Here is a 9,664-nt window from a genome sequence, read left to right on the forward strand (position 1 = left end):
AGGGCATTACAGAAATCGGCAAGAACCCACCCACTGCAAGATAAAGGGTACAAAGTTGTAAATCATTCATTTAAAAAGAAAGTCTTTGGGACACTTGCTCATTCAGGGATGCCTAGAGAAATGTATATCCCCAAGTTTAGCCATCCAGATATTCAGAGGCCACTGCAGCCATGATCCAAGGGGCCTCAAGTACTGCTCAGTCTGGCAGTTGACTTTGGCATAAATCCATGTGGTGCTGGTTTTTAAAACATTCAGAAAATAAGAGTTATGGGATAAAAGAAGCTTCCACCAAGATTTCAGAATACTTTGAAGAACAGGTAAAAATGTGTGACAGGGTTATAGATCCAGCCAGGAGTCCATAAGAAGGCAGTGTGTGTGAAGATGTGAGAGTGATGATGAAGGTGCAGTGGAAACTCCCGGAAGTTAGAGATGCCAAGGACACAAAATGTCTACTGAGGAAAGGTGTGGACTGTACCCACTGGAAACTTTGTGCCAAAAAACCTCTTCTTTCCTTTTGAAGTAGAAATGTTTTTGTTTTTTCTGTGCTATTGAATATCACAGAAGAGTTTGCCTTGAGTATCAGAGGAAACTGCATGTGGACTTTTCAGTAATGCTGAAAAGACTCTGGAAACTCTTTAAAATGGACTAAGTGCATTTTGCTTAATGGGATTTCTGTGAGTCTTTTGGAAGCCAGGGCAGCATGTTATGGTTTATATCTAAAATGTACCCCAAAAATCTCATGTTTGGAGGTGAGCCTGGTTAGAGGAGGCGGGTCACTGTGACATGGCCTGAAAGGGTACATTATTGTACCCAGACTGATTTTTCTGATTCCTGGCTACCATTGGATGAGCAACTGTACCCCATTATGTTCTTCTTGCATGCACTTCTGCCTTAGAGTCTGCCACTTTTGGACTGTACCCACTGGAAACTTTGTGCCAAACAATTCTCTTCTAAGCTATAGATTTTGGATATTTTTGTCCCAGAAATGGCCAAATGACTAAGACAGCATGAGTAAAGGTACTTAGAGGAGTCCCTTGACTACATTATTTACTTAGTGGCTTTGGGCCATGAGAGTAAGTGGCACATAAAAATGCTACTGCCACTAACAATCATTCCTATGGGATAAACTGCCTGGCAAGGGTACTTTGAACTGAAGCTAGTGATGTAGGCAGGGGCTAGGATAACAGTGCTTCTGTATGTCATGCTAAAGGTCCTGGGGTTTTCTGTGAAAGTGATAGAGAGCTGGGAAGGCACTTGTGTCAGGGAAGAAATGCGTCCTTCCATAGCTACCCTGGTCATAATTGACCTTCATGTCTCCATCCTTTCTGATCTGGTTTCTATTCCCTCAGCTACCACTTAGTTCTGGCCCTATATCTCTAAGTAGTAAATTTAAACATCTTGGCTCATAAGAGGATGTAGTCTATTCTAAACTTCTCAAGGACATCTGTGAGCCACATCCAAATACCAGGTAGAAAAGCAAAATGAGAAACTGGGTAAGAGCAAGACAGAAAACCAGATAGTGGGCCAGATAGCCTAACCAGGACATAGTTAGGTAATGGAATGTGAAGGTATAGTGGAGTTTCTAATGTACCCTGGTCTTATTTCATAGCTGAATAGTATGTAGCATTGCCCAAAGGAGGCTTTTTAAGTTGTTAGCCTTACTCTGAACTGCCTAGGCCAAAGACAGTTGACTTACCGAGTCAAGCCTTTTCTTGAACAGTTTACTTCCAGTGAGGCATCCGTGACATGGTGCATAAAGCCTCCCCTCTTGACTGCCTCAACGCAAGGTGGCTCTGGCCACTTGTCCCAGTGCAGCGCTATGGAGTAGACTTCACTGAGACTGTGCACAGCGGTCCCCTATTTCACCTTGCCCAGTACTGCTTTCTTCCACTGTGTACCTGTTTGTGTTAATAGTGAGTTCACAAACAGAAATAAGAGAATTCCAACCATAAAATAGTTATTTTTATGTTTATTCATCTCTTCTCTAAACAGAAATAGTGCTCTACTTTTGAACTCTTGAAAAAAATCACTCTTCTCTGGTTTCTAAAATCAAGCACTTCAATCATGGTTCACTTGTGTTGTTTTCCTCTCCTTACTTTTCTTCTCTCTTTTCTTTTTGAAAGGATCATATTACATATTCTAGACTGGTCTTGACCTCCCTATGTACCCCAGGCTGGCCTCAAACTTGCAGCAATCCTCCTGCCTCAGCCTCCTGAGGGCTGGGGTTACAGGCCTGTGTCATCTTGACCAGCTTCTCTTGGCTACTTTCAATGATTTTTCTTGCTGGTGAGCTAGCTCAGTGGTCTAAAGTGCTTGCTTAGGCAAGAGCACAGGGACTGTGGTTCAATGCCTGCACCACATGCCATGCCAGCCCTGCTCCCAGGGTGGGCTGTGCTGGCAAATACATACATAAATAAATAATTTTTCTTTCCCCTTGGATTTGATTAGTTTAATTATGATGTTTTGGGGTATGATTTTCTTTGAAGTTGTCTTTGAATCTTGTTTGGATTTCTTTCCTCTCCTGCTTCTTCAGTGCTAGGATTGAATTCAAGGACTCACACCTGCTAGGCGAGCCCTGTTCTACTGGGATATACTCTTCTTGGGTATGTAAATTTATCTTTCACTATGTTTGAAACGTTTTAGTCCTTTTTTAAAAAATACTTTTTCTGGTGGGCTGGGGAGATAGCTCAGCAGCATAAGTACCTGCCTGGCTAGTGCAAGGTCCAGAGTTTGATCACCAGTACCACACACACACACACACACACACACACACACACACACAAACAACTTTTTTTTCTGTCCCAATCTTATTCTCTTCTTTTGAGATTCCAATGATGTGAAAGTTGAATTTTTTATATAACACAAATAAAAATTTCAGGGCTCTTTTAATGGCTTCTCAAAGGGTTTGTCTTTATTTTTCAGACTATATAACTTCTGTTGATTTATATTTAAATTCTCTAACTTCTTCATCTGTCATCTACTTTTTGCAGGTGTATGTTTTTCATAACTCCAATTTTCTCTGTGGAGAATTCCTGGTTTTTTTTTTTTTCATTCATCTAAAAGTATTTGTCCTTATTTTGTTGTGGATAATTATATGAGTGATTTTAAAATTCTGTATGATAATTTTAGTATTTAAATTTTGTTTTTGTATATTTTGTACAGAGAAAAAGGGTAGCAAAGAACTTTATAGAAAATTCAAATTTATGTGATTCTAGCTATAGTAGGACTTGAATACAATGGTAATAATGATATGAAAATGTAACTACACAATGCTTCATAGTCTATAAGTATTTACCCATAAATTTATATTTGATCTTTATAAGTGCTTTATCGTGTAGACTTTATCCAGTTTTAGTTAGAGCAGTGGAGACTCAAGGAGCCTAAGTTATTTATCAAGAGACTGCAATGCTCACCCTGCAACCCTACCTAGAAGTCACACTTGACAGGATAGTGATCAGGAATTAAAGGTTTAGTTCCAACCTTGCTACTACTGGAGGTGGTGGAAACTTTTAGAGCTACAACCTGTGAGGAGGCCTCTGGCCAGTGCTGGAAGGAAACAGTGCCTCACCTCTTTTTCCCTTCTCCACTTCCACGAGGTGGGTGGCTTTGTGGTCCTGCCATGATGTAAAACCTGAAGACAACCAGCTCTGGACTGAAACCTCCAAGACTGTGAGCCAGAATAAATTATTTCCTTTTCCAAGCTAGTTATCTCAGGTATTTGTTGACAAATATACACACTGCCAAGAGCGATAATACAACTAAAATGCAATTGCAAAGCAAGGGACTCATCTGGGAAGATAAGTCTTTCAAGAGTTGTAGAAAGACATGGGCAAATTTCTCTTTGAGTTGCATTTCTGATTGCAACTATATATGACTCAAAAATTAATGAATAGTCAATTTTAGTATTAACAATGTTATGAATGTAGTTACAACAATTGCAAGAGCGAAAAAGCCGATTTGGTATGTTTTTGTACTTCTTATACCACAGGTGTTAAAAACACATTGATTTTACAAAATAGAACAAATCCAAGTTCAATAATTAAATAAGAAAACTTACAAGTCTTCTCAGCAACAGTTTGAGTGCCTGTGTTTACAGGCACAAACAGGTATAGGAAGTTGAAACACTATTATCAGTGATCACTGCATTTCACTCGCCAAATTGCCCAATATCTTCGTGTTTCAATTTCACTGTGTGTGGTGGATGCTGCGGGTGGATGCAGCATTGTGTTTTGTTGTCACCTACGCAGTCTTTGCTTGAACACTGCATTATCAAGCCATAAAAATCATTTTTAAAGAATCACATATTAATATTATAAGTTTATGATCTTGTGGGGGCCACATTTCTAGCTGTCTAGATCTGCACGCTGCCAACCAGCCACGGTTAGATACGTGAAAGGTGTAGGATAGACATAGGTTAAAGGAAAAAGGACAGCTAGCTCCTGAGCACAATCTGTTAGCTAAGTGCTGACCTTTCCTTGACGGGAAAGGACTTCCTGAGTCTGTGGGCAGACACTTGCATTATGTTTTGAGTATTATTCCGTGAGAACCTCAGGTTATTTGAGGATAAGATGTAAGCAAGTTATATAATAGACAGACGCATGCGCAGAAGCGCTGGTTGATGAGAGGTCTCACAAAAATGGAGGAAAAGGTAAAAACCATGGGCTGGCGGAGCGCTTCACTTCGCTTCCATTCCCTTTGTCTCTTGCTTTGTGTCCATGTCTTCTCATTTCCGTGATGCAACAGAATGGCTCTAGGAAGCTTAACATTGCTTATTGCTTTCCCACGTTCTTCCTACAATTTTGCAACAACCCAAGATATTTTCTCTGTTTTCTTTGGATGAATTGACCATTTCTTTCAAAGTATTACGACAATATCTCTGACATTAAAATTTCCTCCAGGGAAGTTCCCACATTCATACATCCTTACTTTTGTTTAATGTTTAATAAAACAACCTGTTTTGTTTAAACAAAAAAGCCTGTTCCCTCATTTCCAGCCTTCTCTGAGCCTCTCCTAGCTGGCTCACATTGCAGACGATCAGAATTTCAGAGATCATTTAGACTACTACCATTGTTTGCAGTGGTCTACAAATTTATCTTCTAGGTAGCAACACTTTAATAAAATATGTGAAGCGTCATGATGTCTACATCCTAACTTCAAATGATTCGGAAAAAATTAAATCAGTGTACATCTGTATAAATCTGTATATTGGAATAAACGAGAAATAATGTTAGGTGACAAACCTTAGTGGCAGTATATGTAGTACTGTTTTTTCCACTTTTTATTTTCAAATTTGAAGTAAAATGTTAAGGCAAATATTGTTGTGAGAAAAATTTTAGCCAAGTTAACTTTGCAGTTATGTATGTTATTTCCTTTTCTGCTTCAAAACTTACATACATTTTTTGTATGCAAATCAATATGTATGTACTGTGTCAATGAAATTGTATTTATGTGTTAAGCGTCTTAGGTAGTATGCCATCGAGGTGTAGCTTCATGTTTGCCTCTTTTCACAAAGTCATAGGTACTAAAATCTGGAATTAGTGTAAGAGACTCAAATTAAGGGTGACAATGTGAGTTATTCAAAACTACATGTAAAGAAGGTCTTAGGGTGTAGCAGGGTGATAACACTATCTAAAAGACAATTTTTAAAATGGAAAAGGAAAACAAGTGTTAGCCCAGAACTGTGTATCTAGCAATATCATTGAAAAGTAGAAATGAGATAAAGCAATTGAAATAAAAAAAACTATTTAAATGTCTGAATTATTTTATATCTGGATTAAGTAAAAATATTTATTGTACATCATTAACATTTTGTGTGTGTATTAATGCAATACATGTGACAATGAACATAAATGAATTGGGAGAGGGTAAATGGATCTATGTGGTTGCAGGGTTTTTAAGATTTATATGAAGTTGGCTCTGCAAGTTGCCACCTTGAATCTCCAGAGGTTCTGGGCGAGTTATTGGACCCTCGAGGATTGTCCCTGGATCTCCAGTGAAAAATCTATACTCTAATCTGGACGGTGGAAGAAGGAAGAGTTGACCTGTGATTTGTTTGTTCATTTTGCTCAAAGGACACAATGTTTTCCAAACTAGCACGTTTATAAGCGTTTGTACCTTGCTGTGGAGTTCATTCTTCGATGACTTGTGCCACATCCATTGCAACTAAGAAGACAGTCCAAGGCCCCCCATCCTCTGATGCCATTTTTGAAAGGGAATCTAAATATGGTGCACACAATTACCACCCGTTACCTGTGGCTCTGGAGAGAGGGAAAGGTGTCTATGTGTGGGATGTAGAAGGCAGAAAATATTTTGACTTCCTGAGTGCTTACAGTGCTGTCAGCCAAGGGCACTGTCACCCCAAGATTGTGAATGCTCTGAAGAGTCAGGTGGACAAGCTGACCTTAACATCCCAGGCTTTCTATAATGACATACTTGGTGAATACAAGGAGTACATTACTAAGCTTTTCAAGTATCAAAAAGTTCTTCCTATGAACACAGGAGTGGAGGCTGGCGAGACTGCCTGTAAACTTGCGCAGCGGTGGAGCTACACTGTGAAGGACATTCCGAGATACAAAGCAAAGATTGTTTTTGCAGCTGAAAACTTTTGGGGTAGAACCTTGTCTGCCATCTCCAGTTCCACAGACCCGAGCAGTTATGAAGGGTTTGGGCCCTTCATGCCAGGTTTTGAAATCATCCCATATAATGATCTGCCTGCACTTGAGTGTGCTCTGCAGGATCCAAACGTTGCTGCCTTCATGGTAGAACCAATTCAGGGTGAAGCAGGCATTGTTGTTCCTGACCCAGGGTACGTCGTGGGAGTTCAAGAACTCTACACGAGGCATGAGGTCCTGTTTATTGCTGATGAAATACAGACAGGATTGGCCAGAACTGGTAAATGGCTGGCTGTAAATCATGAAAATGTTAGGCCTGACATAGTTCTTCTTGGAAAGGCCCTTTCTGGGGGCTTATATATACCTTGTGTCCACAGTGCTATGTGATGATGACATAATGCTGACCATTAAGCCCGGGGAGCATGGGTCCACGTACGGTGGCAATCCACTGGGCTGTCACGTGGCTATTGCAGCCCTAGAGGTTTTGGAAGAAGAAAAGCTTAATGAAAATGCAGAGGGGGCTGGTGAGATGGCTCAGTGGTCTAGAGCACCTACTTGGAACAAGCTTAGCAAAGCACAGGAACCATGGTTCAATCCCCCAGCACCACATGCCAGCCAGCCCTGCCCCCTGGTGGGCTGAGCTGGCCACACACACACACACACACACACACACAAATAAATAAAAATTAAATTAAAAAAAAAAGAAAATGCAGAGAAAATGGGTACTGTCTTGAGAAATGAACTCATGAAGCTGCCCTCTGACATTGTAACTGCTGTAAGAGGAAAAGGACTGTTAAATGCTATTGTTATTAGAGAAACCAGAGCTTATGATGCTTGGAAGGTATGTCTGTGGCTGCGCGATAACAGCTTCTGGCTAAGCCCACCCATGACCGCATCATCAGGCTGGCCCCTCTGCTCGTGACCAAAGAGGATGAGATCCAGGAGGCTGTGGAAATCATTAACAAGACCATCCTGTCTTCCTGAGGGTAGGCACAGTCCATCGGTCCCTGGGAGCTGGCTGGACAGAGGTGACCTGTGGAAAGCTCTGCTCTGAAGAGATGCGCATTATACCCCAGCATGTCTTCAGAGGCTTTTAAAAAATATATGTGTGTTTTTTTCAGTTGATAAGAGTGACATTTGCAAACATGTAGTTGGCTGTGTGAAAAAACTAAGAATGGATGGGGAACTGGGGATATAGCTCGGTGGCACAAGTGCCTGCCTGGCAAGCATAAGGTTCTGAGTTTGATTCCTAGTAACCACCCCCCAAAAAAAAACACCAAAACGCAAATGGTAGCAAAGTTAAAAAAAAATAAGAAGAATGGATATATTCTGTATATGACTATGTATGTTTCCTAAAGTGAAACAATTCTGTCCATGTTGTAGCTCAAAAATCAAATGACAACGAGGCAAGTCCAAAAGTTAAAAGAAGCGCTTTATTTTAGCAGGTACCCTGCGGCGGTCTCTATGCAAGAGTGCAAAGAGGTGCGCTGAGCACTGACAAGGGTCAGTATTTAAGCTTGAAAACCACAAAAACAGGGAAGGGGTGGAAAGGAAGAAGTGGCAGGGTCATTAGTTCATTGTTTGGACCTTTTGGGTGGGGCGCTGAGTTGGCAATCATGGGGTACAGCGGGTCATTAGTTCATTGGGTGGTCCTGTTGGGTGGGGGTGCTGAGTTGGCAGTCACACAGAGTTCATTAAGATAACAAAGTTTGGGGTACAGATGTCATAAGACTTGGGTCACAGGGGTAAGGAGTTGGGAGGGGTAGGCACATATGGAACAGGAACTCGGCGAGGTTAGAAGGGTAACAAAATGGAGTCAATTTTGACAGGGTATAACAGTCTATATCTAAATAGTCTTCAAGTCCTTCGGTATAATTGACATACTTTTTTATAATTTCCTTGCTGGTATAAATGTTTTATATTTGAAAAAGTTATCTGGGATATTATGTTAAAGACTTGCTTAACCTATATATCAATAATTGTTGAGGAATCATATATACAATAGTAATGTTTTTAGTGTCAATGGTCATGATTAACCATTCACAAAATGCAAGTTAAGAACCCATTAAGAATTATCACATTGCCCTTGGAAAGGCTAAAATACAAATCAGTGGCATTGCAAATGCTGGTGATGATGCTGAGAAGCTGGAACTGTCACTTATTTTTGATGGGCTTGTAAAATGATGGAGCCACTCTACAAAAAAATTTTTTTTTATTTTAATTTTGGCCAACACCAACATGTATTCTACAGATGTTATCATTTTGAATGAAAAATATGTTCCTACTTAATTGTTTTAAGTAACTTGAAATTTGTAAAGCAAAATGTTTACTTTTAACATTTAAGTTTAAAATAAAGCTTATGTTTAAAATGTCAAAAAAAAGATTTATATGAAGTTAAATACTAATCATAAGTAGGATGAGAAAGTTAAACATAATTGTGATGTGTACTACATTAACCCAAAAATAATGCAAGGAGAAATAGCTAAAAATTCAATAGCTAAAATTTTGAAAAGAAATTTAAAAACATTGAATTAGCCCATAACAAGTAGGAAAGTGGGAACTGAGGGACACAGCAAAAAAGAAGACTGGTCACACACACACACACACACACACACACGGACATACACCTAATTTCAGCCATATCAACAACTAAATTATGTGACAAGGGAGAAATTCGAGAAACTCTTCAAGTTAAGTAAGACCTAACTATGCATTCTGTACAAAAACCTCAATATGAAGAAACAAGTCAAAAGTATATTCATGTAAGAAAACTGTACTAGTGACGGAAAATCTTTTAAAGACTGAGAGCCCAGGCCACAACCCAAAATCCACATGTTTATTGCAAAGTGCAAACACTTTTATTAAACTTGAATACTGAGGTTATCATTTAGAAAAATCAGTTCATATATTAACATCTTTTGACCTAAGATAAGATCAATAGCAGAGCTTTTAATGATATAAACAACTTTTTACTGAAAGGTAAAAGTTTGCATTTGGTATACATTTGCACAGTTAATGTGATCCTTGCTATTGTGTGCATGCTGATAATTTGT

General features: G+C 39.5%; 1 pseudogene; it reads left to right on the forward strand.

The window, feature by feature from the left end:
- The first annotated feature begins 6,077 nt into the window (after positions 1-6,077).
- On the forward strand, positions 6,078-7,979 carry LOC101569657 (annotated as a pseudogene).
- Positions 7,980-9,664: the final 1,685 nt, after the last annotated feature.

This window comes from Octodon degus, unplaced genomic scaffold, assembly GCF_000260255.1.
Source record: "Octodon degus isolate 3935 unplaced genomic scaffold, OctDeg1.0 scaffold00003, whole genome shotgun sequence".
Lineage (NCBI taxonomy): Eukaryota > Metazoa > Chordata > Mammalia > Rodentia > Octodontidae > Octodon > Octodon degus.